The sequence below is a fragment of the Nycticebus coucang genome, chromosome 22 (assembly GCF_027406575.1).
Source record: "Nycticebus coucang isolate mNycCou1 chromosome 22, mNycCou1.pri, whole genome shotgun sequence".
NCBI classification, from domain to species: domain Eukaryota; kingdom Metazoa; phylum Chordata; class Mammalia; order Primates; family Lorisidae; genus Nycticebus; species Nycticebus coucang.
The window spans coordinates 33,523,749-33,537,228 of record NC_069801.1 but is presented as its reverse complement, the minus strand read 5'-3'; the positions used below and the strand labels follow the sequence as shown (position 1 = coordinate 33,537,228).

At 48.2% G+C, this 13,480-nt stretch overlaps 1 protein-coding gene across 1 annotated transcript in view; it reads left to right on the top strand.

The window, feature by feature from the left end:
- The first annotated feature begins 13,039 nt into the window (after positions 1–13,039).
- MYCL (MYCL proto-oncogene, bHLH transcription factor) overlaps positions 13,040–13,480 on the top strand; it is a 31,975-nt gene continuing 31,534 nt past the window's right edge. The window contains exon 1 of the mRNA XM_053575078.1: positions 13,040–13,200. The gene's annotated coding sequence lies outside the window, so the exon portion shown is untranslated. The remainder of the gene's footprint in view (positions 13,201–13,480) is intronic.

Below are 13,480 nucleotides of genomic sequence, written 5' to 3'. Positions count from 1 at the left end.
GAAGTCACTTGACTTCAGTTCCTGTGTAGATGCTGGTTGGGCAATTGTGGAGCATGAGAAGCCTCCCAGCCGGTTCCATCTGGTCTCATGAGGCTATGGACTACTCCACAGAGACGCCCCCTGTGCTAGGTGATGCCAAGCCTCAGTTCTCAGGGGACTGAGTTGGGACAGCTTGTACCCTCTCTCCCCCAACCAATGTTCCAGCGTCTTCTCATCCTAGACTCCCCCAAGGCCCTCCCAGAAGAGAGTCCCACTCTTTTTGGAAGAGTCTGACTGCAGAGTAACGTCACCCTTGGCTCAGAGAGCCATGCCACCTGAGGACATAGTGTAACTCTAGGAACGCCAGTGGTTGGACCAAGCTACCAGGTGGCCTCAGGTGAGGTGTTCCTTGGGCAATAGCCCTGGCCTCAGAGGAGAGGGTGTGAACTGAGGCCAGCACAATACCTCTCCCTTCCTGGCTGGCCAGAACTCTGCCCTCATGCTCACACCATATTCCTACAAGGAGCCTCTGCCTTAGGCTGCTGGCCTGAAGCCTCTCAAAGTTGTAAGAGTCTTGGGCGGCGCCTGTGGCTCAGCGAGTAGGGCGCCGGCCCCACATGCCGAGGGTGGCGGGTTCAAACCCAGCCCCGGTCAAACTGCAACAACAAAAAAAAATAGCCGGGCGTTGTGGCGGGCGCCTGTAGTCCCAGCTACTAGGGAGGCTGAGGCAAGAGAATCGCGGAAGCCCAGGAGTTAGAGGTTGCTGTGAGCCGTGTGACGCCACGGCACTCTACCCGAGGGCGGTACAGTGAGACTCTGTCTCTACAAAAAAAAAAAAAAAAAAAAAGTTGTAAGAGTCTTTCAGAGTAAGTGATTTGCTATATTCAGCCAGTGTGGCAGAATTAGTACTGGACACGTTAACACCGTGAGCTCATGCTGATTAACAGCAAGAGATAAAGGCATAGCAGGTACTGTATATACCTGGAGTCAGGCTCATCAGGGTCTGAATCCAGTTCTCTCTCTAGCTGTGTAACCTTGAGCCAGTCACTTACTTCTCTGAGCCAATATTCATAATGTTATCCTAAGGATCTAGTGAGAAAATGTGTATGTACAAAACAAATCTTACAGTTGGTACTCAACAAGTGTTAATTTCTTTCTTTTATCCTTTCCTTCTGATTGGCAGGATGTGTATGTCTGGTTAACAGATAATGGGAGAACAAGTTCCTTACTGGGATTAAAAGTCTAAAACATGGGGACTTAAAGGGGGGAAAAAGCACACAAAAGGATACTAGGTGATATAAGGTGGCCTTGTCAGTACATTCATGAAGCCTATTCAGGAACACGGAGATGAATAAGGCAAGGATGATCTTGTCCTTCCAGGGGGTCATATCTAGTTATAGAGACAAGCTCAAGCATAATGTTATAAAATAATTTGGCAAAGGTGTAGTGAAGGCACAGAGTTCTGGCAAGGCTTCACAGAGGAGGTGATGATGGAGCTAAGCCTTGAAGGCTGAATAGGAGTTCCTGAGACAGAGAAGGACATGCCAGGCAAAGGGTATACCACAGACATGGAGGTGTGATGGAGGATGTGGGTGCAGAACCAGTGAGCAGCTTGGACTGGCTAGAAATTTGCTGGCTGGGATATTGGTAGACCCAGGGCTGAGAAGGAAGAAGGAGGCCTTGCATTCTCATCCTGAAGACAGTGGGGAGCCGCTGAAAGGACTCTGAGCAGAGAAATAAAATGACCTCGTGTGTACTTTATAAAGATAACGCTGCCATTTGGCCATTCTTGGACCCTCATCCCATCTCTCCTGGACTGGTGCAGCAAGCCCATTTCTCTCTGATCCAATCATCAACAATAATCAGACAAATTTTTTAAAAAATAAATCTGACCAGCTTGGCGCCTGTAGCTTAGCGACCAGGGCACCAGCCACATACACCAGAGCTGCTGGGTTCGAATCCAGCCCTGGCCTACTGGACAACAACGACAACTACAACCAAAAAATAACCAGGCATTGTGGCGGGTGCCTGTAGTCCCAGTTACTTGAAAGGTGAGGCAGGAGAATCACTTAAGCCCAAGAGTTTGAGGTTGCTGTGAGCTGTGATGCTACAGCACTTACCAAGGTTGACATAGGGAGACTCTGTCTCAAAAAATAAATAAATCTGACAATTTTATCTCCTTATTAAAAATCTACTTATTATATGTGTTCATACTTATTAACAGTGTTCAATAACTGTTTAATGAATAAATGAATGACAGAACTATCTGTAATAGTCTCTTCCTCTAAATTCTGAGTCCATGGGTCTAAATAAAGTACCTTCTGAATTCCTTTCTGGGAGAAGAAAGCCAGAGAAGGGAAGGGACTTGCTCAGGGTTACGTAGCAACTCAGCAGCAACAAGACTCTGCTTCCTATCCCATTGGGGTTCTAGAGGCACTTCTTGCAGAGAAATCCCAGGCCATGTTTTGCCTGGTCTCCGAATCCCCTGTATAGACCCTCTAGACCAGGGGTAGGAGGACACAGAACGCCCTCCTCTCCCCCTGCCCCACTCTTCAGGAGGAGACAAGGAACACAAACACTGGTTCCTTGTCTCCTCCTGCCAGGGGTAGAGTTAGGATCTGGAATCCCCTGCTCTCAATTTATAGCCTTGGCCTCTTCCTTTGATGTTGCTCCTAGTAGGAATATCAAAAAACTGTCAGGCTCTGGGCTGGGAGGAGAGTTCTAGGCTACCTTGACTATTAGGTTGGACACTGTTCTGGAGCTGAGATGGGTCTGTGCTGAACCCTGGGCTGCTCTGGACTCTAGCTTACACTTAGCTTTGGACTGAATTCTGGGCTCTATGTGCTGGGTTATAGGTCCTTGGCTTTGCTCTAAGTTCTGAGCTCTGGTCTTTGGTCCTGGATGAACTTTGGGCCTTGCCTGAGTTGTCCTCTGAGTTCTAAGGTCTGGATTCTGGGCTCTGGGCTTCAGTTCTGAATTCCAAACTGGACTTTAAACTCAGGTTGGGCCGGCTTGGGCTCTGAGTTCTAGGCTTTAGGCTGCAGTTTGGGCACTGGATAGAGGTGGGTGGAATTTGAGCTCTAGTCTCTGGGCTGAACTTAGGGGCTATGCTGGTTTTTAGACCTTAAGCAGTAAGATGTGGTCTCTGTCCTCTGAACCCCAGGCTCTGAGCTTATGTGGGGTGGGAGTGGTGGTGATGGAGGGATGGGGGACGGGGGTCATACAAAGGGGAATATCAACTTCTTGAGCCTCTCCCTTTGCCCCGCTCCTCTTCCTGGAGACTTTTAGCCTTACCCCACCCTCCTGGAAGAGAGGACCAAAGTGAAGGTGGTAGTAGGCTTCCTTGAAATGCTCAAGAATTTCCCACCAAGGAGAAGTAACAGGGGTAAAGGGCAGGGCAATGGTACATGGAGGTATCTTCTTGGTGGCCAGATCCATTCTATTGTTGTCAAGGAACTTTCTGCAGAGCAGAGAGCAGTAAGGAAGCCCAGGCCCAGCCCACAGCCTGGCTTTCCATGGGAAGACAGTGAGAAAGGCAGCAACCAGGGCCCAGGGCTGGGTCTTAGGGGCTCCCCACCCCATTCTTGGAGGCTTTGCCCTACCCTCCATTCTAGCCAGGAGCTGGGCTTGAGGTTCTCAGTGCCCAGAAGAGGCAATCCCAGGGCTCACCCAAGCCTTTGCCAGAGGCCTGACGCTTGCCCTGGATCATCTGTCCATCTGTCCACTATCATCCCTCATAGTGGGCCACACCACTTTTTTTCTTTTTTTAGTTGAGACAGTCTCACTTTGTCACTCTTGGTAAAGTGCCATGGTGTCATAGCTCACAGCAACCTCCAACTCTTGTTGGGCTCAAGCGATTCTCTTGCCTTAGCCTCCTGAGTAGCTGGGACTACAGGCACCCAGTGCAAGGCTCTCGCTATTTTTTTGTTTGTTTGTTTTGTTTAGCAGGCCCAGGCCGGGTTCAAACCCACCAGCCCCGGAGCATGTGGCTGCGCCCTAACCGCTGAGCTAGGGGTGCCACCCATACCATTTTTGTTCTCTTTCATGGTCTTTATCTCTGCCTGAAGTCTCCCATCCAACAGGCCTCCCCCACAGCTGCACTGCTGGCCACACATACGCCAGGATGCCTCCTTCTCACATAGACCCCCCCAAGAAGACGGCCTGGCAGGCTATATCTCCTTTACTTATCTTGCCCCCACTAGCCCCATGAACTCAAGGCCTACATGTATGCAACAGACTTTACTGAAGGAGTAGGAATTCCTGTAGGAAATAAAACCAAAAGAAATCATTTTAAATTTTACATGTCGGCAGCACCTATAGCTCAATTGGCAAGGGCACTGGCCACATACCTAGGGTGGTGGGTTCAAACCCAGCTCAGGCCTGCTAATGCTAAGCAACAATAACAACTGCAACCAAAAAAAAAAAAAATAGCTTGGTGTTGTGGCAAGCGCCTGTAGTCCCAGCTACGTGGGAGGCTGAGGCAAGAGAATCGCTTAAGCTGGCGGTGCCTGTGGCTCAAGGAGTACGGCACTGGCCCCATTGGGGGTGGTGGGTTCGAGCCCAGCCCTGGCCAAAACTGCTAAAAAAAAAGAATCACTTAAGCCCAAGAGTTTGAGGTTACTGTAAGCTGTGATGCCACAGCACTCTACCCAGGTGACAGCTTGAGACTCTATCTCAGAAAAGAAAAGAAAAAAACAATTGTACATGTTACATAACTGCCTGAGGAGAAAACAACCAAAACCTATGAAACATTTTCACAGGATATCCCCTCATGGGTACACTTATTTCCTAAGTTTATTCTCTTGTCTCAGATCCTTCTTCCTTATGCCCACAGAAAGAGACCACTTTTTCACTTCTCCACTGGGCAAAATCTTCATCAGGGTCTATGTAGGAAACCTCACCTCTAAGACTTATGCGATAGGATCAACAGAAACTACAGTAAAGGCTTGGCGCCTGTGGCTCAAGGGGCTAAGGCGCCAGCCACATAAACCTGAGCTGGCAGGTTCGAATCCAGCCCGGGCTGCCAAACAATGACACCTGCAACCAAAAAATAGCTGGGCATTGTGGTAGACGCCTGTAGTCCCAGCTACTTGGGAGGCTGATGCAAGAGACTCGCTTGAGCCCAGGAGTTGGAGGTTGCTGTGAGCTGTGATGCCCCAGCACTCTACCCAGGGCGACAGCTTGAGGCTCTGTCTCAAAAAAAAAAAAAAAATAGAAAGAAAAAGAAACTACAGTAAAACCTCCATAGTTGACCACCTACCTACACCGACCACCTCCTTTTTTAGAGGCAGTGTCTCACTCCGTTATCCTTGGTAGAGTGCTGTAGCGTCATCATAGCTCACAGCAACCTCAAACTCTTGGGCTCAAGCAATCCTTCTTCCTCATCCCTCCAAGTAGTTGGAACTAGAGGCGCCCTCCATGATACCTTGCTAGCTTTTCTATTTTTAGTAGAGATGCAGGTCGCACTCTTGCTTAGGCTGGTTCCAAACTCCTAAGCTCAAGCAATCCACTTGCCTCAGCCTCCCAGAGTGCTAGGATTATAGGTGTGAGCCACCATGCCCAGCCAAGTTGACCTAATTTTCATCGACTGAACACACACTGAATGTATTCAATGGAAGTTCCTTATGTTGATCAGTTTGTTACAGTCCCTTGGGTGGTCAACTTATGGAGGTTCTATACTAAGTTTCTACTAAGAAACAGTTAGAATATTTCCCAATCGGGGTGGCACCCATAGCTCAGTGGGTAGGGCACTGGCCACATACACCAAGGCTGGTGGGTTCAAACCCGGCCCAGGCCAGCTAAACAACAATGACAACAACAGCAACAACAACAGCTGGGCGTTGTGGCAGGCATCTGTAGTCCCAGCTACTTGGGAAGTTGAGGCAAGAGAATTGCTTAAGCCCAAGAGTTTGAGGTTGTTGTGAGCTGCGATGCCACGGACTCTATGCAGGGTAACAGCTTGAGACTCTATCTCAAAAAAAAAAAAAAAAAAAAAGAACAAGAAAAAAAGGGCAGTGCCTGAAAAAAAGGGCTGTTCCAACCCAGCCCTGGCCAAAAACTGCAAAAAAAAAAAAAGAAACTTCCCAATTGTTTATAATAGTATCATAGCAGGGGGATGGATCAGTGCAGGAAACAGCTTTAGTCAAGCAGTTCAGGTGAGGCTTGGCAATTTTGATCCTCAAGGTCCTGTTCCTTTAAAGTCTTTGGGTTTTTTTTTTAGAAACAGAGTCTCACTTTATCACCCGTTTGGTAGAGTGTTGTGGTGTCACAGCTCATAGGAACCTCCAACTCCCTCAGCCTCCTGAGTAGCTGGGACTAATAGCCTGGCTATTTTTTCATTGCAGTTTGGCCAGGGGCAGTTTGAACCCATCATCCTTGGTATATGGGGCTGGCACCCTCCCCACTGAGCCATAGGTGCCGCCACCTTTAAAGTCTTTCAACCAGTGAGAAGTGATGAGCCATGCTGCTTCCTCATTGTTGAGCCTTGGCCTTTTGGAGCAAGTGTGAATGAGAGTGGGGTGCTTAAATGCAGCTCAAACACACACACACCTACAAAAGACAAATGTTTATTCTCAACAATACACAGTCTAAATCTCTTTTAAGGAAGAGAAACACTTTCCTAAATGTCCTATACTCTGGTCCCTGCCTATGATGAATCTAACCTGGAAATTATACCTGCTTCCAGGCTGTGCTCCCTTTCCCCCACCCCTGCTGTGCATAATAAATGGGCCTGGTGAAGAGACTCAACCCATGGTTCTCTTTCGATACCTAATATCCCTGCAAAAGCTTTCTTTTTTTTTTTTTTTTGAGACAGAATTTCGCTATGTCACCCTTGATAGAGTGCTGTGATGTCACAGTTCACAGCAACATCCAACTCTTGGGCTTAGGTGATTCTCCTGCCTCAGCCTCCCAAGTAGCTGGGACTACAGGTGCCCGCCACAATGCCCGGCTATTTTTTTGTTATAGTTGTCGTTTAGCAGGCCTGAGCCGGGTTGGAACCCACCAGCCCCGGTGTATGTTGCCAGTGCCCTAACCACTGAGCTACAGGTGCCGAGCCCCTGCAAGAGTTTTGAAACAATTATTTTCTTGATTTTTAGGACAGATGAAAATCATGGGCTGGGGGCTGTAATTCTTTCCAGCCCTAAGCAAAGCTATCCAGAACTGTGAGGCCTTGGGTGTTCTTTCTTTCTTTCTTTCTTTTTTTTTTGAGACAAAGTCTCACTTTGTCGCCCTCAGTAGAGTGCTGGGGTGTCACATCTCACAACAACCTCAAACTCTTGGGCTGAAGTGATCCTCTTGTCTCAGCCTTCTGAGTAGCTGGGACTACAGGCTCCTGCCACAATGCCTGGCTATTTTTAGAGATGGGGTCTCACTTTTTCTCAGGCTTCTCTCGAACTCCTGACCTCAGACAATCCATGCACCTCAGCCTCCCAGAGTGCTAGGCTAACAGGCGTGAGCCACTACACCTGCCTGGGTTTTCTTTTCTTGAGACACAGTCTCACTTGGACACTCTTGGTAGAGTGCAGTGGCGTCTTAGCTCACAGCAACCTCAAACTCTTAGGTTCAAGTGATTCTCTTACCTCAGCCTCCCAACCAGCTGGGACTACAGGCACCCACCCACAATGCTCAGCTATTTTTTTTGAAGTTGGGGTCTTCCTCTGGCTCAGGCTAGTCTCAAACCTGTGAGCTCAGGCAATCCACCTGCCTTGGCCTCCCAAGTGCTGGGATTATAGGCGTGAGCCACCAGGCCCGGCCACAAGCCACCAGGCCCAGCCACCGGCCTGGGTTTTCTTTTTGTAGAGACAGAGTCTCACTTTATGGCCCTGGGTAGAGTGCCGTGGCATCACACAGCTCACAGCAACCTCCAACTCCTGGGCTTAAGCGATTCTCTTGCCTCAGTCTCCCGAGTAGCTGGGACTACAGGCGCCCGCAACAACGCCCGGCTATTTTTTTGGTTGCAATTCAGCTGGGGCCAGGTTTGAACCCGCCACCCTCGGCACATGGGGCCGGTGCCTTCCGACTGAGCCATAGGCGCCACGCGGGCCTGGGTTTTCTAAATATACACTCTCATTCTTCCCATGTCCAACTTTAATCCCCCACTCTGATCGCTGTGTCCTTCATAGCTCTGCTTGTCCTAGGAAATGTCAGAGATGTCAACTTCTTTTAATGCTTAGTGTTTTTTTTTTTTTGCAGTTTTTGGCCAGGGCTGGGTTTGAACCCGCCACCTCCAGCATATGGGGCCAGCGCCCTTCTCCGTTGAGCCACAGGTGCTGCCCTCATGCTTACTTTTTGACATGTTTCATGTTGGTTCATTCTGTCTCCCCAAGCAGGTTGGGAGCTTCAGGATACAGGAAGTAGGCCAGAATGCCTTCATTCAGGTGAGCATTTTCTGAGCCCTGACTGTGTGAAGCAGAGTCCTTGAGGAGTTCAGAGTCTGAGGGAGAGACCAACAAATAAATAAATCATTATGGTGAGAGTGTGATAAAAAGTATGATAGAGTGAAATAGAGGAGAGATATGGGCAAAGTTGCCACATTGCACGACTCTCAGGGTCCATATGACTGGTCCCCCCTGGAGTTGTGCAATAAGATAGCCACGGTCATGTGCAAGCCCAGAGTGGGCATCTGACCCAGCTGGGAAGTCCAGGCAAGTGCCTCAAGAAGAACAGGTCTTAGCTGAGGCTCAAAGGGCAAGTTTGCTGGGCAGATGAAGAAGAGCAAACGGCATGTGAAAAGCTGCAAAGGGGCGAGAGAACATGTTAAAGTGTTGGGAAAGATCAGGAAATAATTTTGGCTGACGCACTGAGCACATGTGGAGGAATGCCTAGAACTTGTTTGTTAAATTAGTTAATGAGTGCAGGAACTATAACAACGAAAGTCATAATTACCAACATTTGTTAACTACTCTCTCTATGCCAGGCACCGTGCTAAGTGGTTTACATGCATTTTCTCAATTTAACTTCACAACAACCCCCATGAACCTACCCATAAGGTAGGTTCTTTATTATCCTCCCCTTGGCAGATAAAGAAACTGAGGTTCAGGGAACTTAATCAACTCACTCAAGGTCACAGAGGTAATGAAGGGCAGAGTGAGGACGAAAACCCATATCTCCTGGCTCTAGAACCCTGAGCCATTGACCACTGCCTTCCTTCAACATCAGTGCCTTTGACTTTAGGTAGCGGTGGCCTGGGTGCAGATGCAGGGGACACCAGAAGTCATGTCAGGCCCCCTTTGGGCTTTGCCAGCAGCAGTGCCCTTGGTGGGTATGGGCATTCATTCACAGGGGTCAGCCCCATTGAGCTTCTGAGCAGGAGAAGGGGAGACGGATAGGGACTCTCAGCATATATAAGAAGCCCCTGGGATTCCCAGAGCTCTCTGGGGAGAATTTGAGGGAGGCTATTGTGCTGTAGCACCAGAAAAACACTATTTGTGTGAAGTTGTTTTTATTATAGGCATGGTGTGGCCTGCTTACACCTAAAAAATGCCAAATTACATTTTGCTCACTCATGTCTGCATTTCCTCCCACGTCACCTGTCTTTTAACCTCATCAGGACCACCCATACTGCTCCCCCACCATCTTCTCCCAGACTATCAGACAGGGCTAGTTTTACTCTGCCTGTCCTCCCCCCATGGCTGGCATGATTCTTTCTGCACCTTCCCCTGCCCTCTTCCTGGGTCAGACCCAAATGATTCCTTTCTCTGCTCCTGTCTCAGGCTACTGTGAGCAGCTGTGGGAAGCCATGCAGTCTCTGAGTTCACTTGCTCTACAGCCCTTTGCCTGGTCCTTACCAGATCTCTGGCTCTTCCTTAGCCTTACCCTAGGCCGCGACCCACAGGAACTGTATTAAAGGCTCGTGGCATTAGGAAGGTTGAGAACAACTGTCCTAGGGCTTTCTCTCCTCAACACAACCTTCAAGGATAGAGTTCTAAGGACTTCTTCCTTTAGTTCTCTTTTCTCTTCACCCCATCCTCTCCCATCACTTCAGTGACCATATTATACTAGTTAACTTATTATTATTTTTTTTTTTGAGACAGAATCTCACTATGTCACCCTTGGTAGAGTCCTGTGGTGTCACAGCTCACAGCGACCTCAAACTCTTGGGTTCAAGTGATTCTCTTGCCTTAGCCTCCCAAGTAGCTGGGACTACAGGTGCCTGCCACAACACCCGGCTATTTTTTAGAGATGGGGGTATGTGTGTCTTACTCTAGCTCAGGCTGGTCTCGAACCTGTGAGCTTATGCAATCTACTTGCCTCTGCCTCCCAGAGTGCTAGGATTACAGGTGTGAGCCACTACGCCTAGCCTTAAATCTATAGCTCCACCTAAATATTCATGCCCGAACATATGTTTTGTACATTTGTTCATACAACTGACATTTCTTGGTTTGTTAGACACTGTGCTTGGAAAGTGACATGGACCCTGCCCTTATGAGATCACAGTCCAGGGAGCAGATAGAATCAAGCAATCACAACAGAGTGTGTCTGCAGAAAGAGCTGATGAGACAAGGGAAGAGACAGCTTGGTCAAGGAAAGTGTGTTAGTTAGGCTTGGGCTTGGTTGGGGGTGACAGAAAATCCCAAATCACAGTCATTACAACCAGTTGGAAGTCTGGAAATAATTAACACAGTGCTAGTATGGTGGATCCATGATCATCAGAACCCTGGTGTTTTCTGTTTTATTGCTCTGCAATTCTCTGCCGTCCTTGACACAATGCTTCTACCTCCTTGTCCAATATAGTTGCTCAAGCTCTAGACATCATATCTGCATTCCAGACAAGCCCAAGCAGGAAGGCGCAAAACATGGCACATTCCCTTTTAAAACGGTTCATGGAATAGACAATCTACACAATGGGAAAGGATATTTGCATATTTTGAATCAGACAAAAGCTTGGTAACTAGGATCTATGGAGAACTCAAATTAATCCACACACAAAAAGCCAACAATCCCATATATCAATGGGCAAGAGACATGAATAGAACCTTCTCTAAAGAAGACAGACAAGGTTCAGCGCCTGTGGCTCAAGTGACTAAGGTGCCAGCCACATACACCTGAGCTGGAGGGTTCGAATCCAGCCGGGCCCACCAAACAACAATGATGGCTGCAACCAAAAAATAGCCGGGTGTTGTAGCTGGCGCCTGTAGTCCCAGCTACTTTGGAGGTGGAGGCAGGGACTCACTTGAGCCCAGGAGTTGGATGTTGCTGTGAGCTGTGATGCCACAGCACTCTACCCAGGGCCACAGCTTGAGGCTCTGTCTCAAAAAAAAAAAAAAAAAAGAAGAAGAAGACAGACAAATGGCTAGCAAACATATGAAAAAATGGCTCATCATCCCTAAATATTAGAGAAATGCAAATCAAAACCACCCTGAGAGGGTAAGCACCTGTAGCTCAGGGGCTAGGGCGCCAGCCACATACACCAGAGCTGGAGGGTTTGAATCCAGCCCAGACCTGCCAAACAACAATGGCAACTACAATCAAAAAATAGCCTGGCATTGTGGCGGGCGCCTTTAGTCCCAGCTACTTGGGAGGTTGAGGCAAAGAATTGCTTAACCCCAGGAGTTGGAGGTTGCTGTGAGCTATGACGCATGGCATTCTACCCAGGACAACATAGTGAGACTCTGTCACAAAAAAAACAAAAACAGGTGCCTGTGGCTCAGTGAGTAGGGCACCAGCCTCATATACCGAGGGTGACAGGTCCGAACCCGGTCCTGGCCAAACTGCAACAAAAAATAGCCTGGCATTGTGGCAGGCACCTGTAGTCCTAGCGACTTGGGATGCTGAGGTAAGAAAATCACCTAAGCCCAGGAGCTGGAGGTTGCTGTGAGCTGTGACGCCATAGCACTCTACTGAGGATGACAAAATGACACTCTGTCTCTAAAACAAAAACAAAAACAAAACCATATAACCCCAGCAAGAATGGCCCACATGACAAAAATCTCAAAACTGCAGATGCTGGCATGGATGTGGAGAGAAAGGAACACTTTTACACTGCTGGTGGGACTGCAAACTAATACAACCTTTTTGGAAGGAAGTATGGAGAACCCTCAAAGCTAGACCTCCCATTTGATCCTGCAATCCCATTACTGGGCATCTATGCAGAAGGAAAAAAATCCTTTTGTCATAAGGACACTTGTACTAGATTGTTTATTGCAGCTCAATTTACAATCGCCCACCAATCCAGGAACTGATTAACAAGCTGTGGTATATGTATACCGTGGAATACTATTCAGCCATTAAAAAAGATGGAGACTTTACATCCTTTGTATTAACCCAGATGGAAGTGGAAGACATTATTCTTAGTAAAGCATCACAAGAATGGAGAAGCATGAGTCCTATGTATTCAATTTTGATACGAGGATAATTAATGACCTAGTACACGGTGGGGGTGAAGGAAGGGGAGAGCAGAGGGAGAGAGAAGGAGGGAGGTGGGTGGGGAAAGGAAGAGCAGAAAGAGAGAAGGAGGGAGGGGGTGGGGTCTTTGTGTGTGACATAGCTTTTGGGGGCAAGACACAATTGTAAGAGGGACTTTACCTAACAAATGCAATCAGTGTAACCTGGTTTCTTGTACCCTCAATGAATCTCCAACAATAAATAAATAAATAAAATAGTTCATGGAAGTTGCAAAAACAATGCCTACAAGCTGTTGGCCAGCACTTAGTCACATGTCTATACCTAGCTGCAAGGAATTCTGTAAAGCTGGTTTTTACTCCAGGCCAAACATGTACCCAGCTCAAAATCAGGCTTCTATGACTAAGGGCATGCAAGATAATGGATACTAGGGAACTAGTAGTTTTAGCCTCTGCCTGATGAACTGACACTTGACCTTAATTTTAAGAGAAGAATCAGAATTAGGCAGAGTGGAACATATTTGTCAGTGAGTGGCAGAGTGCATTTTTGGAAATGCAAGTGATTTAGGGTGTCTCCAGCATAGAATGTATATTGGTGTGTGACAGGAGACAGAAGCGAATCACTTTCTTAAAGGAGTCATTGGGGGGGAGACCTGGCCCATTCTGAGGAAAGAGGCACACCCAAAGGTAGAGCGGGGAGGGGCTGGCCTGGGTTAAAATTAGGTTCCTCCAGAGATAGGCAGGCTGGTACAGTGGCCTTGGAAGTCCCTAACCTCTCTTCCTCACAGACCTGGAATTCCAAGAGACACTAATTTGCAGTTGAACCAGGTTTTCTTGGCAAAGAGGTTCTGGAAGCTCTGAAGCTGGCAAAAGTGCTGAGGTAAGAATGAAGGACTGGTTAGTGGCAGCAAGGCAATTGGCCTACCAGCCTCCACCATGGTCAGTGTCAGGGCAGTGGGGATGGGAGCATAGCCCACATGAACTGCCAGCTTTGTCTCCTCCCCAGACACATCACCAGGACTTCCAAAGGTTGTATTTATTTCCCTGGTGTGTTTGCAGACACCAGGGCAGGGCAGCTAGCTGGGCGTGGGGTGTCTGCCTCTGAGAGGAGTGGACTCAATCCCCTTGGCTCTACCCCCACTGTCCTTCTTTGCTCCTGC